This window comes from Tachypleus tridentatus, chromosome 13 (genome assembly GCF_004210375.1).
Source record: "Tachypleus tridentatus isolate NWPU-2018 chromosome 13, ASM421037v1, whole genome shotgun sequence".
NCBI lineage: Eukaryota > Metazoa > Arthropoda > Merostomata > Xiphosura > Limulidae > Tachypleus > Tachypleus tridentatus.
The window spans coordinates 229464810-229486672 of record NC_134837.1 but is presented as its reverse complement, the minus strand read 5'-3'; the positions used below and the strand labels follow the sequence as shown (position 1 = coordinate 229486672).

The 21863-nt window shown below is 32.0% G+C and overlaps 1 protein-coding gene and 1 long non-coding RNA gene across 3 annotated transcripts in view; both read right to left on the bottom strand.

Moving 5' to 3' along the window:
* The window catches only part of LOC143241077 (ras-related protein Rab-39B-like), a 50973-nt gene that overhangs the window by 13353 nt on the left and 15757 nt on the right, over window positions 1-21863 (bottom strand). The gene's annotated exons all lie outside the window — the stretch shown is intronic.
* On the bottom strand, window positions 1819-20972 carry LOC143241078 (uncharacterized). The gene is made up of 2 exons (XR_013022172.1): window positions 18629-20972; window positions 1819-3914 (listed from the first exon to the last, which is right to left on the bottom strand). It is a non-coding gene; the product is annotated as an uncharacterized LOC143241078 (long non-coding RNA).

The window sequence follows — 21863 nt, the reverse complement described above, 5'->3', positions numbered from 1 at the left end:
TAATTTTCCAAAGGCAAAATGTCAGAGACATTTTTACAAGAATCACTCACTTGATCTATCTGAGTGAGCAAGAACTCTACAGAGAATACCACGTAAGCCTTGCTTGATCTTCAAAGATAAACCTGAGGAGCTTTTAACTTCTCCATAGTACTTAAGGAGTTGTGTTTCCTCTGAGTGCATCTACCTGCTGTCATCCTTAACTCTGTCTGATGAACAAAGTGAAGATAGCCAGCTGCCAACTCTTGGGCTAATCCTTTACCACACAGAAATCACACTACTGTGTCTAACACTGCATGACCCACAGATTGTGACTTGAGCAACATAACCATAAGGTCAGGGTTTGTATGCTTACTATGATGATAATATGTTATATAACTTTCAAGTACTTTTGTTCATTTTTCTTTACTTGAAAGCTATGGCTCCTTTTTCAAAGACTCTTTTAACTTTAAAATATATTCTTAATCAACTAAAACATAAAGCCTTGATGGCCAGTTTTGATGTAATCTCCCTCTTTACAGAAGTCCCAACAACTGAAGCCTGCAAGATAGCTTTAGAACTTTTATATCCAAGACCCCAACCCATTGATACACATCCCCAGCAATCAATTAGCAACCCTTATAGAATTCTCTTCCACAAAAAGGTTCTTCATGTTCAATAACCAAAACTACCTACAAATAAATGGCCTAAGTATGAGGAATCCTGTGTCACCAGTTCTAGCCAACATTTTTATGACACATATTGAATCACAAGCAATCAATTCAGCCTTACATCCACCACTATACTGTTACAGGTATGATGATGATATAACTGCTAGATTCACATCTACAGAACATGCACTTAGTTTTTTCAATCATGTTAACAATACACCCCAACATTAAGTTCACCAGTGAACAGGAAAAACTAACCAAATAGCATTTCTTAACCTCAAGATCACTAGAGCTGATACACAATTCAAAACAGAAATCCACAGAAAAATCATCTGCACTAGATTATACATTCCATGGGATTCAGCACATGAAACAAAACAAAAACTCAACATACTGAAAAACCAAATAATCACAACCACAAAACTATGCTCACCCAATGAAATCAACAAAATAAAACAACACTTCATCAACACCAACAAATTTCCTCAAAAAACTAGAAAAAATTAAACGTCCACACCTACACCAACAACAAACCCCAAGATAAAACAAACTACAAAACCTTATACTGCTGCATACCATATGTTCCCAACATCAGCAAAAAAATAACCAACATTTGGAAAAATCTTATAACAAAGCACAACTTTCCAGTAAACACCACATTTATTCAGAAACCAGGTAGAAAACTAAAGTCCATACTATGTAGAAACTATACTGACAAACACAACACCAACATAATTTATAAAATACAATGCAACAACTGCCACAACTTCTATATTGGAGAAACAAGCAAAAAATGAAAACTAGATTCAAAGAACACAAAAAAAAATACCTTCACATATTTTTGAACACTGCAAATCAAAAACACACAACGTAACTATATAAAACTCCTAGATACTAAGTAGGGAAACAAATATAAACAAATACAAAATCAAAGAAGCCTTACTTATACAGCAACTAAAACCAAAATAAAGGAACAACTTTATACTTATACTAATCAATAACCTAACATCCAACCGCAATGCCCCCTACAATCCTGTGCCTGTTTATACTCTTGTCCCTAAGATGTGTTTGGCAATAGTCACTTGCAAACTCTTTCTTAATCTGAAGATGGCCAAGGAAGATCAAAACATTGTTCTCTTCTTATAAATAACAGTGTTAATACCCATACCAGTTGTTCTGAGATACATTTTATTGCAGTTTAATATTTTGTACAAACATATTAACAAAGTTGACAATACTCAATAGCAACTGAATAAATATTTTATTTTTCACAAAACTTCACAAAAAAACTAAACAAAAAATCAATAAAAGCATTAAAGAACTGTGCATTCATTTAAATGTTTCCATAATAGCTTTTTAAAATTACACACTTAAATGCATTTGATTTCATAAGGTGCATGAACTTGAAACACTCATTTTCTTCAGCCAGATGAATAACACCTTCCTTCATCCTTGAATCTCTTATCTTAGTAAGTACACACAGCTCATCTTCAGCAGCCTTACAGTATTCTTCCTTACAATATTCTTCTCCTTCAGATACAGATTACAGAATTGCTTTGTTAATATTGACCTCATGAAGCCCCTTCATGACAGTTAGTTATAACTCATTTTCAAAAAAATAATTTTTCATGCAAGTTTACAACCATGATTTATTCATTTAAATTTCTAACTCATTTTATCACTGACTTTTCACAACGTCCCACATAGTTGTTGGTACTTGCTGTCCTTTCCCATCTGTTAATAAAGCAAATGTTAGTGAACTCCAGGAAAGTAGTGTTATTTTCACTGTAGTTCTCTCTATCAGATTCATTAAATAGCAAACCATCACTCTCAGATTCCACTACTCTTGTGACTTCAACAAGTTTGGACAACATTTTTTCAGCTTGTATGCTGCCACTTGCTTTTCTTTAACCACAACTCATGGATAGTAACAAGACAAATTCTTAACCAAAATTTATTCAGTGGGTGTCTTATTTACTATTTTAACTGTCATTTCTGCAGGATTGTATTTTAAATCTAATGGCAATTAGATGCCTAATACATACTTTTTTATTTTTCACATTCTTTTAGTTACTGTCCACTGCAAAACCCAAATTAGCCTTTGAATAATATACAGTGTGTTTTTTTTCATTTTTTCAACTTCTAGCTTCACAAGCTTATCAGTTTAGGTTATTATCTTTAGAACCTCTATCTTCTCAAAATACTTCATTACAAAAGTTATCTTCTAGAGATATCTGGAAATGAATGACATCAAGGTGCTATATCTTCATAAAAATTACAGGAGCGGGTGGAGTTATTTTCGCCATAGACTTGAAAGCAAATACATTTTTACAAAAATAAATGCATCACTGGGGTAATTTTTCCTGTTTTTTATGAGTTTGACTTTGTCTGTGAGTAGTATCTTACTGCCTGCATAGCCTTAACCACTGAAAACCACATATCTCTTGGTGTGCAAAATACTAAAAGTGCTTTTCTTAGGTATATAAGCTGATAAAACTTTATAGGAAACTTTTCACATCCAGCCACAAACTATGGGTAGAGAGCCTGGAAACAACTGGTAAATCATGAACTTTTCCTTCAATATTTTCTCACCATGCTTGAATTCATTGTAAACCACATATAACTCACATGATCCTACATGTCATAAGCCTTCCAAAACTGAATTCTCAAAAATCTTATACGACTATATAAAATACAGTTAAAAATGAGGCAATTTATTGAGACTGCAACACTTTACCAAGTTATGTTAGGCAGGCACCCTGTCAACAGTCCCTGAATGGCCCACAAATTTTGAAATATCTTGTTGTGACTTAATACTTACTGTTCTCTCAACATTCTACATATGTATTCTATTTGCTTAGACTGTGTTTATTTTTTTTCTCCCAAACCAATCAAACAGCCCAAACATTTTGGAAAATGTTATTGTGACTTAATATTTATTGTTATCAAAATTCTAAATATATATATATTTCCTTAACTTGCAGTGATTTTTTTTCCAAATCTCACCAAATGTCAACACATTAATTCCTTAGTCATAGACACAAGCACAGACTTGATCAGTATGGCATAAGACCAAAAATGATAGATAAGCACATTTTGCTTTCTCTGCAAACAAACTTTTTTCCAATGGTTGAACCTGGAAACATTTTGACAAATAGGTTTGTCAGATTTTCACAACTTTATAGACGTAGTGTCTGTAAACAACCTTTAATATCCATAAAATATCTGCTGTCAAGCACTTATTTGTGGGAATCTTGGTGCTCAGATCTGTAATTAGAAAAAAAATATTATAGGAACCTTCCAAAATAAATAATATTATAGTTATACAGCAAAACCTTGTTAACTACTGCACAATACAAATAATATAATTAATTCACATTTGAACATAACCCTGGCTACATCCATTGTACTAAGTATATTTTTGTTTATTTGAACCTGTGACATACGAGAGTATCGTACGTTCCATGTACCATGTACATTTTCACAACCTTTAGTGATGTAGAAGTTATTGTATTTCTAATGTTCTTGTTTTTGTTTCAATGTTGTTTGGCATAAAACACTTAACACAAAAACTGTTGAAAATGTTTGGTTTTAGAATGATCTGGTGTTCTTGTTTTTATTTTCATATCAGTTGTCATCCCCTGTGTCTGGTAAAATGCAAATGTTCATTAGTTGGTCATGTAGATGACACTAGCATGTCTCAGCCAGTGAATACTAAGATAGTGATTGATCATAATGTATCATTTTGATGAAAGACAGAAAACTGAGGATTTGTCTGAGCTCAAATTATGATTTTCAAGATCAGTTCTATTTGATTTTCGATGTGTTTAACTTTCTAGAAATTAATTTGTCCTCAGAGAATGAAGATTGAAGTACTAAACATTAATCTGGTAGAGAACAAGAATGTGCAAGTAATGCACTGTTTTGATTTTATGTCTCTAATAAATATTATTCCACTTATCTTCAAATATATCTAGTTTGCTTGTTCCTTGCTCAACTTAAAACTTGGTAATGTTTTCAGACTTAGATAGCTCATCAAATTCCTTGTTCAACCCTGCTGTTATTAGTAGATCTATCCTATACTTTTTAGCAGTAATTAATTTGAGAATTCCATAAAGCCTTTAAAAGTTTAGTTTCATTGCAATCCATTAATTTATTTCCTAATATATTTTCATTAAGCTTAATTTGCATGTTATTTTATGATACCATCAAAATAAAGCTCTTCTTCCATCTGGTAACTTGAAATTAAAACATGTTACAAGACAGTCTTAGCCATATCTTCTGTGAATAATGCCAAACCACACACAAGTCACAAATTAAATTCATATCAAAAACATTGGTGGAGTAATAAAGTGACAACAGCTTAAAATGTAATGTATGATGAGCACAGGTCACAATGGTATAATGCTTGGGCATCAAATTGAAAATCACACATAGAATATCAATCTGGCTTTTTTCTGTCATATTTAGTAATTCTAATTAGATGATGAACAGTAACATAGTGCTAGTATAGCAGCTGAAAGCAAAATTATCTTCATGAAATGATATTAACAATAACTAAACTGCTATAACTTCTTTTTGTAGTTAAGCTGTCTGTGCTGTGTCAATTACAATGCTATACCATCAATGGGACTACATGGTCGACTGGATTAGATATAAATCACATATCATCACATAGATATCTGATATTCAATACAGTCACAAACATGCAAGTATTGTTTAAACACTGAAGACATAACTAGTGCTGAAGGTGAATGAATGTTATAAGATAGCATAATAAATCATTCAGAGAATGCTTGGTCATCATTAGTAGAAACTGTCAAAAAGAAGGAAGGAACATTGAATTTTGATGAAGGTTTGTATGAATTGGCAGGCTCCCATTGGTTCAGTACACTATATGTGGCTTCTGTATACTGGAAAGTCAAATTGATCAACAAAAGTAGACCTAGAACTACACATTACAAGTATTCTATGACATACAGAACATACTATTTGATCTATATAATACTGTGTATCAATTCAGAAAGACTAATTGAGCTTACACTTAAAAAACTGCAGTAAGAAATATGTCTTATCTACATAAACAACGTATTTCTCTTTGGTTGAAACATTTCAATCTGTGGCCTGAAGCATCAAGGATGGAGGTTTGAAGTTCAAACAAAGATAGTGCTGTTATGTTACAAGCACAGATTGGTATGGATCACTTGACTGCATATACAAATCATATGCTAAGACATAGATCAAATATTAAAAAAAAGAACTACATGCACTCGTAGTATTTATAAAACATACCACAGCTTTTTGTATGCTATGGAGCATATCACTGTAAAGCTAATTAAGTTGAAAAATCTGGACTGTATGATTGTAAGCTGGACAATGATGCCATAAAATTACAACTTTGTTGTAAAACACCACCATGGTCAGCAGAAATATTTACCAACCATATCCAGTTAACTTAAAAGTTTGGTTCCTGGATATCATATATGAGTCAAAATCATTGTAGCAGCAGCGATAATGAAACAAATAACCAGTGAAAAAAAATATCAATGTTTGGGTGGTCACTATGGATAATTAATCATAAGTGAAGAGTGAAAAACTGAAGGCCCCACACAAATCTTGGCAAATAAGGTACTAAAACATATAATATCTGGCACTTAAATGGTGATATGAGTTTAGGATGGCATGCTGTATCCTCAATAAGACCACAGAAATATTGTAACCAACTTGTGATGAGCCAAGTAGTCCTCTGAGCTTTAAGGCAAGAAATACTTCATGATTTGCAAAGGGCTTAACAGCACCAAGGAGTCTTGCACACTGTTGTCAATGCACAGAAGCATTTCCTGGTCACATTCACATAAAACACTTGGACATTTGTTTATATTCTGTACTGTGCACACTTTGAAGAGAAAAAAATGACCAAAAGAGTTGTAAGTTCTCCTCTTAAGATAATCACCCTGAATAATGATGGATCTGGATCAAAAACTGAAAAAGGTAACTGGCATATGATGGTTGTTATGGATTGCTTCACTAAGTGAAATTAAACTTATCCATTGGCATAGTATCAATTTCTTTATATATTTATTTATTTAATAATGTCACTTGTGTTCTAAGTAATCTAGTTATTACTAAAGCTTGCTAGCCAATAATGTTCTTAATGTAATAGTTACCACCATGTGCTATCTTGATAAACCAATAGAGTGGTAACATAATATACCTGAAATATTTTCTAATTCACATATTCACCCAATAGCTCAGACATTTCCAAATTCCTAGCAGTCATCTCCAGTTGTATAAACTGTTGATGTTCTATCCATTTAGTCCACTAACATCAGGCATGTTGGTAATATATAGCTCCAGCTTATCAATATGTACAACAAACTTTCACACACCACATAAAGGATGAATGCTTTTATTTGACAGAGTTAGTAACCACAGAACAAGATAAGATCCAGTTCTGCCACATCTAACTCATTTACACTCATAGAGTATACCAGAGTCACATTCAGTCTCCCTGTTTGAAATGACATTCTATTGCTAACTACATGTTCTCTTTCATCTCTGGGTAATTTTACAATCTGTTAATGTGTAAATTTGTGTGGATCACATAAGCACTACACCAATTCTTACTGACTTTCAGGCAATTCCTTAACTGCTGGAGACTTGTACATGAAATACAATGAGATTATAGCTTAATGTTTCGTTGTCAGTACTTAGAGAACAGCCATTGAACCTCTGCTCTGTTGTGTGATATGCAAAATATTGCACATGATGCTCCAGATTAGTTTGATCTGGGCTTAAAAAGCATATACTTTATAGTTTGACTCTCATTAAAGTTTACTCCTTTATCAGTATCAACCTTCTCTGGTGCTCAAGATCAAGATTTGCACTGTTTAGCCAATGTGTCAGCAACCACTTAAGCCAATACATTAGGCCAATTGACAAATTAATCAACTACCACAGTGATTTAATGAATATCATAATCACTTTTGCAAAGGGTTCCATTGATACACAGGGTTATTCTCTGGAAAGGAGAACCTTCAGTTAGTCAACAGTTTTCTCTGGAATGGTCAACTGTTTCTATGAGCTGCAAAGGAAACAAAAATGTTTACACATCTATGGAAATAGTTATTAGATAATTGTCATGGTTAGGGCTTAAGAATTGTGGACATTCTACAAATAGAAAAGCTATCACCTGCTGTGGGAAAGTCTGTCTGTATTTCAATGTTGTCAGGCTCATCAGCATAAGACAGCAAAATTGTACTCCTACCATTGTACACACGACCATACTTCCAACTCTATTAAAGTACATAAATCATTTCTATTATGCATGATTTACTTGAGCAAAAAATTCATGGTCATACAAATACTAGCAAAACTAGTAAATTCTTCATCATATATTTATGGAATTCAAATGGCATGAATACATTGTTGCAATGCTATAACATGCTACATACTATTTTGTACATGTGATATCACTGCTCCAATTATGGTGTTATTAGCATCCATATCCAGTACGAATGAAATATCTCTTTGGATAAATTAACATGGAGCCATATCCAAGGTAAATTTTAGTATTTACAATTACTTCAGACAGTTTCCAGTTCTTCTAAAATGTGATTTCACATTAATTAATGCATAAAGTGATGTTATTACTGTTTGAAAAATTGGTGAACAAACATCTATAATATGATGTAATGATGGGAAATCTTTAGACTTCTTCCTGTTTATAGGTTTGGGCCAGTTTATCATTGCTCATAACTGTAAACACTCTTTTTCTCCTCAATATATATCCAAAAATTGACACAAAGGTGCAAAAAAGGACATTTCTCTTAATTCAATTTTAGACTTTCTTAACCTTTGAAATACCATGTTTAGATTTTAAATTGTGGTCTAGAATATGATAATAAACATTAAAATGTTGTCAACATAAATAACACACATTTTACAAGAAAAACCACACAATGCAATTTCCACCAGTCACATGTAAATAACTGGTGCATTGCAGAGATCAAATAGCATGAATGTTCAATGCAGTTGAGCCTTATGAATAATTAAAAAATTCCTAGCTTTGCTGTGATTTTCTAGCTCAGTTTCTAGTATTCAGAGGCAAGATCTAATGAACTTAATCAAGAGGATCTTTCAAATGCATATACATTATTTAATACTCATTACCACATTCAGCCTTCTTAAGTTCACAAAGAGTTTTGAAGTTCATCCTTTCTTTCCAACAATCACAACTAGTAACAACTAAACATTCACTGAAGAATTGAATAACCCAGTATTCAATATATGAGAGTGCTAGCCTTATTCTTTGTGCTACAAGGAAGCCTGCATGACAGTTTCTTTACAGGCCACACATCTTCAGTATTGATATAATGCTGGATGATGCTTATCTTCCCAGCTGACCACCCATTTCAACAAATATGTTAACAAAATATATTAGGAATGTTTTCTTTGCTGTTCTAAACAATCTTTAATCTTTAATACAATTGGTCACATCACTGAGGTAGCATTGTGACACTGGATTTCCAGGTATTTTATGATGTTCAGTACCAGTCCATCCAAATTAGAAAGAGAATGCTGCATTATTTGTTGTTGGGTCCAAGAAGTCCATGCAGTTACTTAGTTAAATAAAATGTTTAAGGAACAGACCTGAGTTTTCCTTGAATCCTTGACATATGGATGTGTAATATGTTTCACTTCACTACTTCAGGATGATTGTTAGATGGGCAACCTATCATAACTCTTGCCATTCTGTAGAAACGGTTGTGAAAGTACTGACTTCTCTCTAGTGGCTGGCTGGTGCTCTCACACTGTTGAATGCCAAACTTTCACTCATGATTATTCAAATAATATATTGCCATAAAAATGGCATCATGGCCCAAGGCTGCTCAAATACAAAGTTCAAGTTGGAAAAAAGCATCAATATGTCTGTTCTTATAATGAGAAGTTTCCTGGCTTGCATGCCATGACTGCAATTGCTTCTACAAAAGGTGAATAAAGGCAGGTTGATAAACATGATCTGCTCACTATAGTTCATATCTGGCCACTTCCAAGGAAGTTATTCAGAGACATATGTCAACAGAGCTCGATGTTGATATTTCTGACTTGTTCAAACTGCCATAACTGATCTGTATAAAGTCACAGTCAGTGATTCTTTCTTGGTAACTTCCCACCTGTGTGTTCAAGCTTATCTGCTTGAGACTGACTGATGAGACCAGCAGTACCTGAATGAACAAGCCATAAGTCAAACTGCCATAACTGATCTGTATAAAGCCACAGTCAGTGATTCTTTCTTGGTAACTTCCCACCTGTGTGTTCAAGCTTATCTGCTTGAGACTGACTGATGAGACCAGCAGTACCTGAATGAACAAGCCATAAGTCAAACTGCCATAACTGATCTGTATAAAGCCACAGTCAGTGATTCTTTCTTCGTAACTTCCCACCTGTGTGCTCAAGCTTATCTGCTTGAGACTGATTGATGAGACCAGCAGTACCTGAATGAACAAGCCATAAGTCAGTCACTTCAACAGCACTCTGAAATAGCTGTTAAAATGTAAATAAGCATTCTACTTTCAACAGCGAACTTTTACAAGTGAAACAAAGATCCTCTACTATCATCTTCAGCTCAGCTTGGCTTCTCTTTCCCATTCTCTGCTAAAGTTCTCATCATGATGCAAATACTACTCTTGAATTATGTCTCATTAATATCAAAAGAGGTTAAAGATACTTTGAGGAATTTGTTTGAATGAGATAGTATGTGGTAATTCAAAAACAACCAAGCAAACAACAAATACAGATTAAAGAACCAGCCAATAGTACAGTTGAAAACAACTACTATATTGTGATATTTTCAGTTAGAAATTCAAAGAAGTTGTGTTTAAAGATTTGTTAAAAATAACTCAAAACCATTAAAAAAATACTGGATAAAAGATTAAACACACATCCTACTTCACAAGCAAGTATTAGATAATTCGTGGCAAACATGAATGTCATTCTCTAAAAGTTAAGTGAATATAATTTAAGACCATTACCGTTTTCAGAATACACATTCTTTCTGTTGCTGAGGGTAAAAAAATGGGTACTGGAGTACAGAAATATCTCTGTTACTTGTAACATTTACAAGACAGTCTTCTATACACAAGGTACAGAAGGATAAATTGCAGTCATTTCAAGAAACAGTATACAAGTTTTACAATCAGATTAAGCAATAAAAAATAACATTTCAAGTTGAATTCAGTCTTAAACAGATTACAGATGTTTCAGACTAGAAATTTCAACTTTGTATAACTAAAATATGCATCAAAGAAGAGTAAGGTATACCTTATTTATATACTAAACACATGCATTACTTTCAAGATTTTGGTTTAATATGCAGATACACCAGTTGCAGAATACTTTAACGTAATTCTTTGCTATTCACATACTAACAAGCTTTATGCTCTATTAATGATGTTGCTTAACTTTCCCATTGAAGGATATCACTGGAAAATTCATTAATCTCCTACTGTGTCTTCTAATGATATACAATTGTGTAAAGGTTCAAGAACACTTTAAAATATATGTCCTCTCCTTATGTTTCTTACAATATGATCAAGTGAGGAGGATGACCACTGTACTGTGGGAGAACTGATCCAATTGAGAAAAGTGCATAATGGTTAGGCTTTTCTCCACTCTGACAAAAGTGTTAAGTGCTGCCTTGATTCCAGAGAACATATGATTACTGAGGTTTGTTTTCATGTGTGTTTAATGAAGCATTGTGTTTTTAATTCTGCAAATTAGTGTTTACAGTTTTGTCAATTTAGCCAGGTATGAAGCTCATGTAAAACATATTCTGCCAAGCCACTTGTAAAAGCTGATGTTACTCTTACCTAAAGGTCAATGGAGTATCTAATAACTCCAAAATAGTAAAGGTGTAGTAATGAAATTATGATTCTTTAAAACAAATGTGTTTTCCCACTGCAATTACTTCCATGATCCTTTGTACTATTGTTGTTCATGTAAGTTTGAAATTCAGCAAAAGGATTGGTTAGATATTCAAAGGTGGTATGAAACCTATGAACATGAATAGCCCAGTAAAAGTCTCTCTGAATATTGCTCTTCAATCATTGATTTGAAATACCATGCCTGTGATCTTGATTTTGCTGTATGTTGATGAGAGACTACAGTTAGGGATCTCCAAACTTCCTGTTCTTTATTTGAACTTAAAAGTATGCTGCAGTAGTGTATTCTGGAGATCCTGAGATGGAATGTAAGTGGAAAGATCTCTACAGGGTACCCACACTTACTAACAAGTGTAACTGAGCCCCCCTACTAGCTGTCATAATCTGTATCCACAAAAGAGGAGATGCCTCCAAAAAAAAAAATTTCATCAGTTGGAGTTTTCATGCCATTATAAGGGGTAAAAATAAAAAAGAGAGATCTAATAAGAATGAATAGGACCCATGAAGTAGCCAAATGTTTTCTAAGTGGAGTATGCAGAATCTCATCATGCAGAACTGGCTTATGAATTTGTTATGGCAACTCATTGTTTCATCAATTTAAAACAGAAACATCAACCTCTCTAGCATTCATAATAATTTCTACTATTAATGTTGTAGGTATTTAAGCCATTAATTATCTGAGATGTCACCTGAGATTTGCCATTCTGCTACTGCAATCAAGGAAACTGGATAAGTCTGTTTTGTGATACTCCTTAAACACAACTAAACTTTTGAAGTAACTGAACTGTGGGAAAAGTATGCCAGACAACCACCCAATTAAGTACCAAGATGAGGGAAACCTCAGTACCTGGGACAAGTGTGTAACTACGTTGTGCTGACATGTGAACCAGAAGAAAACTGTACTATATATCAGGTTATGGTCAAGAATGTTACTCTGTCATAATTATCTTGTGCATTAAATATTAATATATAAATATATATATATACACATATAGTTACAGGTATAGTATTCAGTGTCACATCTTATTTTCAAATAGTTTGGAATATCAAATCAATTTCAACTACATGTAACAGTTTATATTTTAACCATTTCACAAAGGTAAAAGGTGATTGATTCATACAGAAACTAGGGTATCTGAGATAATATGACTGTCTGGTTCAACAAACTCTATAGTACCCTACTGCTGATGCAAAAATAAACATTGTTTCTTTGTGCACAATAAGCCCAACTCAAAGATTATTTTATCAAATAATTACTTTCTAATCACTACATTTATCTGAATAACAAAGATAAAATCAAACTAAAGAATGGCTTAAAGGTAGAATAATTAAAGAAAGTTCCAATTGTAAACCTTCTTTTAAAGTGCAAGTTTTTATGCAAAGAGGGGTTTCGCATAAAAGTAAACAATCAAAACGACTGAATAAAATTTGTGTACCAAAATATGATTGAATGTTGATGTAAATTTAATCTGACTAGTTCACTGTTAAATGCTATAACATAGCCATATAATATATTTGAAGGTGTGTAATACTTTCTTTAAAAAATTGAAATACTTTAAAAAACACCAGAAACTTTCCTTCTCTCAACAATATTTACACATAGCAGTACAATCTTGCAGTTCTTCTGCTTGGAATTACAAAAGTAATGATAATATGAATATTTGCCAGGGGTTTATTGTGACCATAATCCAGGACTATACAGATTTGCTCTCGTTGCTATCCAGTAAAGTTTTATTTTCTGTACTTTAAAAGATTCTAAATAATATTTTTAACACACAAATTAGTAAACATGTAAAACAAATAAACAGCTGTTTTTATTGTTATGCTCTATTCAAAGTTCTCTTAGTTCTGGAGGTTATTTTTCTTCCAAAATATATTACAAATGTTCAAATTATTTTGTGTAATAGTGTATGTACTTTTACATAATGTATAGAAATACTATTCCTACAATTTTAAGTTTTTAAAATTAAAATTAATTTCAAACAGGTGCTTAGCTCTGAAATACTGTAGGTCTTCCTTGTTAAGTTAGGTCTTATTTTGTAAACACGACTCAAATTCTCAACGTCTTTTATGCTTCACAGATCATGCATCACTTAACCAAATGTTTTTACTTTCTCATTAAATAACATCTGCTTTCTCATCAATAATTTATAATTTTTTTAAAGTTGAAGTCATGACAAAAACCACTTACAGCCCACATGGAGGTAGGGTGGAAATTACTTCAGAGGTAACCTTTTCAAATTCATTTCAGTTTTAAATATGTAAATTTCAGATCAGATAATCTTCCCTTTAAAATATTACAGATCAGAATATCCACAATGAGAAAGATGATAAGAATAATTATGATACAGAAAAAGTTATAAATCTGTAAGGTACAGGGCAGGAAGAAGATATTCTAGACTACAATAAATATGTAGAATCCAGAACCATAAAGGTTCAGAGAACTAGATTTGAGAGTGAATGAGTAAAACTGACCAATCTTATATAAATGACTGGACTTAAAGACACTAAAATATAACACATTCTATGAGCAGAGTACCCCATCACAGTTGACTCCCTTCAATCCTTACAGAAAAGAAACTGGTTAGAGTTGTGATATTTAATCTGACCTGTGCAGCCAACAATTGGAAACAGATGATGCAAGGCATAAATAGGTAGTAAGAACACTATGTAACACTCCTGTAATGAAAGATTTTTAAGGGAGCAACCAAGTCAAATATTATGAGGAAATAATACTCCAAACACTGTACCCACCCCCCTCTTCATCTCTATATAAAATCATACAGTGAGTCACAAAACCTCATAAATTTGTGAATACTCAGGGAGAACTGAATCAAAACCTCTGTGACCCAAGGATGGATCTCAAACACTGAAGAGAGTAAAATGTAAATATCAAATTAAAATAGAAAAACAATAATAAACAATATAGATGAAGCTAATAGTTGAAGCTAATATTTCCATTAAAAATAGGTATCCAACCTCAGATAACTCTAATGGAATGTAAGGACATGCACAAAACAATGGTAAAGCTTCCTGTTGTGGTGTCACCAACAACCAGAAAGCAACACTCACTCATAGATACCTAGAGCAGAAGACTGCATTGTCTAAGACAAATGCATGGGTTAATGAATAATGAGAGTTTTGATTTATTGAATGCATATAAATATAAAATCTCCTAAATACTTCCCAGTCACAGACACCCAGAAAAAAGGTACAAAGCATTAAGGAGGTATTAAAGAGAAAGAGATGCCTGTTATGCATTCCATTTGGCATGGAGTATAACCACAGGTGTAAAAATCCTGAAGCTGAAAAGACAGTAACATAATAAAGATAAAATTTGCAAAAAGTATTTGAAATAATCTACATGATCTTTAAGATGTCTTCTAAATGGTACCAAGATCAGTAAACCAAAGATATTGTCAAAGTCATATTTGATGAAATGTAACTTAAAATGTCTGAGAAGCATTATTATGAGAAATGTCTCTTGATTTTCCACTTAAAGGGGTCAACAGATGAAAATGCATCTTTACAGAAAGATGGTAGAATGAACACTAAAGATTCAAAAGAAGTGAGATATCTTAAGACTCAAGTCCTACTTAGGACATAAATGAGGAACTTGCATGGACAAAGGAACAAAATTCTTGAAAAAGACACTAAAATAGTATAAAAATAAATTATAGAAGGTAACTTTATGACATTTAGAAAAGTCAAAGTACCAACAGCCTGCAGTAGAAGAAGCACACAAGAAACAATAATGAAATAAGTATATGAAACATTAGACAATTTACTGAGAAGTTGGAGAAAGATAAGAAACATGTTTTTGAATACTCCAACTCGAGAAAATAAACCAATGAAATTGGTGCACAGAGATATGAACATCTGCATTAAAAGCTGAACATGTAAGATTGGCTGAGATGTTTCCAAAGAAGTAATGGAATAGGATATACTATCCTACCTCTATCAAGAAATGGAAATAATCAAGCAGGGCAGTATGGAATAATAGGGAATATAATACCTTAAGACTCTGACCACAGCTAATGACTCGGAATAAAGATGAAGAGAAGGGTGGAACAGAAAAGAAATGTTCTCCCATGATCGAGTCAAAGCATTAGCTAGTAAAATACAGAATGTAGCATCAAACACAGTGAGGTAAAACAAACATATAAGTATAAACTGGAAAACATTGTTAACTCTTTCCACATGTACCCAGTATAATTAAACAAGTTTGTAACCAATTTAAAGTATTTTAATAAAGATTTGTCTGTGAATATATTGAATAGTTTTCTCTAATAGTCTGAGTGCAAACTGGTTTTCCTGTTAAGATTATAAATACTTATTGATTTCAAAATTTTCAAATTACATTTGTGTAATCTGTAACATATATATCCTAAGTAGTATAAAACATTACATTTTAACCATTATTTTCTCTAACCTAAATATATCAAAGTAAGTCCGAGTTATATTTGTTTGTTTGTAGAATGAATTCATATGGTAACATGAAACTACATTTGTTTATCCTAAATAGCTTTAAATTCATACCAGTATACACCTGTTTACATTTAATTTTTACTCTCTTTTTGCCATTTGAACAATGGCCAAACTAATATCTTTGTTACAAACTTTATAAAACAACTCATGAACATAAAGCTCATGTTACCCCATGAAATCATGTAATTCATGGATTATTCAAGATTGCTTCCAAAAATTTATTTTATTGTTATTATTCTTTACTTTACCTAACCTAAAACATTTATGATCCTTATATTTTAGCTATTTTCATAATACCAAGTAAAAAATGCAGAGGAAAAACAAAAAATAAAGTATTTTCCTGTGTCTTCTTTTTTTTGCTGTTGACTGTCTGTAATACTTAACCCTACTATTTTTTATACTAATGGTACTACAGCACTAAATTTTTTTTATTTAACTCAATAATGCACCAAAGAACATAGAGTGATCGCATGCAAAAAGCAGATCATATCCCATAACTTTCACAATATTCTTCGCTTTCTAACTGTGCAACAAAACAAACTGTTAAAAATGTAGCTGAGCTTCTTGACTTGTTTCCAATCACAATAAAGTTTGAGCTGGAGGCATAACAGACAATTCTCTGTACATAAAACAATATAATATAATATGTTGTTTGATAGACTTCAACTTTGGCTTTCTATTGGTTATAAACAATATGGTATTAAATGTAAAAAAGAACTACTGTGACATGTGAGTGTGATAAGTAGGATGTGATTTTTTATTCAATGGTTCTGTAACCAAATTAGATTAAAGGCTATAAAACACTTGCTCTATCTGAATGATGACAACATTTTCATAAGTAATTTATGTTGAAATTTATACTTCTTAGAGGGATGATAAAAATAGTATAGAAAAAGGGGGGTTGCCTATAGAGCAAATGCCACAATATTCACACAACCATAAATTCAGAAGTTTTTTATTTATTGCCTTATGAAATTAAGAACTTAAAAGTTACATGTTGTTAAAATTTAGATTATTAGCTATCTTTTTGCCAGCTTTATTTACATACTATAGTAAGAAAGTAGTTCAATTAAATTTTGAATGTAACTCACTAAAACTTTCTGACGTGCACTCAAAATGATGTTTCTAAAAAAGTTGAGATATTAAGAGCAATGAACTATTGAATTTCTTAAATTTATATACATAATCTGTTAAAAGGACAAACCTATGGAATACATAAACTAAAACACAAAAACATGTTCGGGAATAAGACTCCCATAATCCAGATACAATAAAAATACCAAAAAAATCAAAGAAGTGAACTAAAAAACTGTTACTGAAATGTTGGAATAAGGAATGAACAGATGTTGTTCATAAAAAGCAAATGCTGTTTTCCTTCCAAAAAAGTTGGAGAATGAACTTCTGTGTAGAATCTTGCAAATTTAATGTATTCTGCTACCTCAATAATGTAACTGTCTGCTTAACTTTGAGGAAAATAGAAATTGTTTATAATGTGGTAAATATTAATGATGTAAAATTTTACTCATATCGTTTAGAAGCTTGAAAATTATCTAATACAAAGAAATGTCAAAAAATCAAAGTACTTTATGTATTTGTAGGTGTTTGCTGAAGATTTATTCCACATTTGTAACTCTAGCAAAACCTATAATAGAACTAACAAAAATTTGGTATGTAACTAGACCAAAGACAAACAAGTTGCTTTTAAGAAGTTAAAAGATCCTCTAGTAAACACACCTATACTACGCTGTCCAGATTTCAGTAAAGAACCCATATTAATTAGGAATGATTAGAATGAGAAATAGTTACTTTAATATCATAGATGTGGAAAGAATAGAGCATCTTGTACATATTACAATAGCTAACAACATAAACTCTCTCATTTCAAGCAACATTCAACAGAATAAAGTTGTAACCATTTTGTGCTTGTTATAGTTTTCATATAATAACTTTTAGCCCAGTACAGTTTTGTAGATTAACAGCAAGCATTACAAATATTTCATAATCAAAATATTTAATTTTTTTATTAAGAGTCAAGATTTTTTTTTAAAGCAGTGATTTCTCATGGGTTTTTCTTTTCAAATGTTTACTATCCAACATGCAGTTTAATTCTGATTTGAAGAATAAAAATACTTTATGCATCATGTCAAAATTCACATGCAAAGTTTTTATAACTTCCTAATAACCTCCAGCTAATTATCAAACATTCTTCTTTAGAAAAAACTGTATATTGTGTCTGTTACTTTTATTATTGTATGCTTTTATTGATTTGGTCAATTTGACTGACCTCATAACCACTTCTAATTCATCTCCTAATTCTGTTTTAATGTACAAAAACCATTAAATGCTCAACTTCATCAAATTTGGACCATATTTAGAGGTTATTCAGTGAGGTTGAAGTGCTAAACTGCAGTAACCTGGTACAGTATGTACAATGTGATATAAAAATATTTGTTATGTATTATAATTCATCTGAAGTATATCATTTTATTGTATGGAAAATAATATTACTTAATTATTTGATTTCTATATGGTTTTAGCATAGTTAGTTACCTTTGCATTGTTATTATTACTTTTTTGCTCCATTCAAAGTGGCTTCTATGATCCTGCACAACTTCAAGGAGGAATTGATTCCACTCTTCTTTCTTCATTGTGATGTCTATATATTTCTTAAACAGGACCACTCCTTCTTTCAGCACTTTCATTTACAACATTTAAGTGTTGAACAGACATAATTGTGTCCCTGCAGTCTTCTCTGAGATCCTATAACTTGAGGTCATAATCCGGATGGAATTTTGAAGTAGAAGCTTGTTGTGTTTCTTCTGTCAAAATATTAAACTGATATGATCTCAAACATCCTGATATTCAGCTTAATGTCCTTTGAAGTTTATTTCATGCCTTCTCATTTAGTGCCTTAACCATTGATTGTTTTATCTCTGTGAATTCAGCTGAATCAAAAAAGACCAAACCAGTGAGCTCCTCAGAGAGATTACTACAAACATCTTGCAAATATATAACCAGCAGATTTTGAAAGAGCAGAATTAATATTCTTATACTCAACAAGAAATATAAGGAGGTTTAGGTCACTGCAAGAGGAACAAATGGCATCAGAAGCAGTGAACCATGTCATAGGATAGGCTCAAACAATGACAAAAATGTCATGGAGATTCTTTCTTTAGGCCAATGAGCTAAAACTGTTCCAAAAATGATCAAGGTCTTGAAAGTATATAATGCCTTGGCCATCCATCATGCATGATGCAGTTCTCCAGTAGCTATTAACCACACTTCAAAGAGATGCTGCCAAGAAAGGTTACAGCTAGTTCAAAAAGTTCTCAATAATAGTCCATAAGTTGGCTGACATGAAGTTGGCTTGTAGCAGATTCAGTGACACTGTTCTTAATTTCATCTATGGCTTTGGCTACTTCATCATGATCAGCTGAACTTTCATAAATGGACTAATCCATATATTTCTAAGGTTACTGAAATCGACTGAAAATTGTAATATCTAGACCTAAGGAAAGTTCCATACAGTCTTTGAATACATGCCAAGACAAGTTCAAAAACGTGATGCTGGCATGCCAAAGCAGAAAATTGTTGTTTATTCTTTGTTCCAATAGCACATCTGCTTCATTTCTATGAACACTGTTGCTTATTGTCATGTCCAAACAAGCTGTCTTTACACAGGGTTCATTCAAGGCAGAGGCTTGGAAAAAATAATGATTTTTAATGATCTTCCAGAGCCATAATTACTGACTTTTTAACGAAACAGATTGGACTACTCTATCACAATATATTTTTTTAATCTATGCCATTTTGAAGTGCTGAACATGCTAAGCATCCACTGAAATAAACATTGCAGAAAATAGCAGCATTTACAAGCTCAGAGCTAAATGTGGGGCTGAAAATACCAAAGGCATGCAGTACTATGCAATAAATTTTCACATTTATCACAACAGATTTTCTAGATCACAAGGGATAACATTTCATGAGTAAATTAAACCTTTCATGAGGGACAGGTCAAACCAAGTATGTCATAACATTATAATGGGGTACATTTAAAGTGTGGGAACACATTGAACAGGTTAATTGAATTCTTAATGACTTTTGACATGTAGTTAGAGATCTGGGAAAACTGTGAGAGTTATAAGACACTGAATGTTTTTATCACATTATTATTCAGTGTTCTTCAGTGTATTATTCAATTAAAGAAAATGTTTTTGAGAAGTAGTAGCATTAGTATAAAAGATTATGTTGAAACACCACTAGTATCAATTGTAAACAACTTGAATGATATTTTCATTTCTTTAAACAATTTCTTAAAATTAATTTTAATGACTTTTAAGGGCCTTAAAAGCACTTTTTTTTAAATATAGTTACTTTTAATGATGTGTATTGTCCCTGATACATGGTCAGTGACACCCCATCTTCAAGCAAGATACTACAGTAGATACTTGAGATTCTTCAGTGCTAGAAATCAACTTTGGAACATATAAGAGTTGGCTTACTCCTACTCCAGACAGGATTGCAGGCAGAAATCCAAAGTGATTAACATCATCAACACACAATTAAAGTTAAATCCTTATTTAAAATGTCATTCATAAATTATACAATATTCAGCTGTATTTCTTCTTATAAGGTAAAAAAATGTTAATTTCAAGAAAAACAAAACATTTTCCATTTAAAGTTGTTCTTAGTGACATCAGCATACGTGAGAAGTAACAAAACCATAAGTATTCAAATTTTGTACAAACTAAACCAATCACACTACTCCAGAAAGCATTCAGTTGCATATTTCTTGGACAGTGGTAATTTACTTTATTTTCTTACTTTGGAAATAATGTTTAACATAATCCAGTCAGCACTACACAATATGGAAAAAAGAAAATTACAATTTTTATTTATTGTAAAAACAAAATGTGAGATGATAAACTAATATCTATACATCAGTACATAAGCAACATTAAAATTATGATGACAGTTTGACAAATTATATGAGTAATAGTACAGTACCATATACTTTTAAATTTTAACACATATTTATGATCAATGCAAAATATAAATTATTTCAAAAATTATATACTGTTGAGTATTTGTTAGAAATAATATTTTAAATTATGCAATGTAACATGCAATCAGTTAGTCCAAAAACTGCCTTATATTTTTCAGTTTTCTGTTCAACACTTCCAGTTCTCTCTTACACAGATTTTAAGGATGTTTCATGCTTATGCAACTAAACATGAAAATCAGTTCAGTAAGTTTCATATTTTTCAAAGCTACTAAAAAACACAACACTAGTTGGCACTAATGGTATAAATATTTGGACAATTATTCTTGTCTTTATTGGTTAATGTGTCCATATGCAGGATAATAGGTTTAGGGGTTCAGATCCTGGTAATTACACAAAAAACATTTCTAGGTGTGATGCATAGAAAAAGGGTTGATGTAACACTTGAGGATGAACAAAGAATTCACTGGTCACAATGTTGTGATAATAGTAATACATATGATAAAGTCAAAAATAATTCTACCATTAGTAATACTAACTCTTTGTCTCAGTTGTTCCACAAAACAGCCTGACAAAATTTAATATAGTACAATATAGCATATTAGGAATAATATTTTTGGTTTTAGAAACATAATACACTAGTGTTTTTCTTTGGTAGAATTACTTTCCTGAAAAATATATTTCCAGTAGATACCTCATCACACAAAATAGCTTGATCCCTCATCCATCTGGTTACAAGATTTGTATGCCACTAGTTTTGAGCTAACTCCCATCCAAAAATCA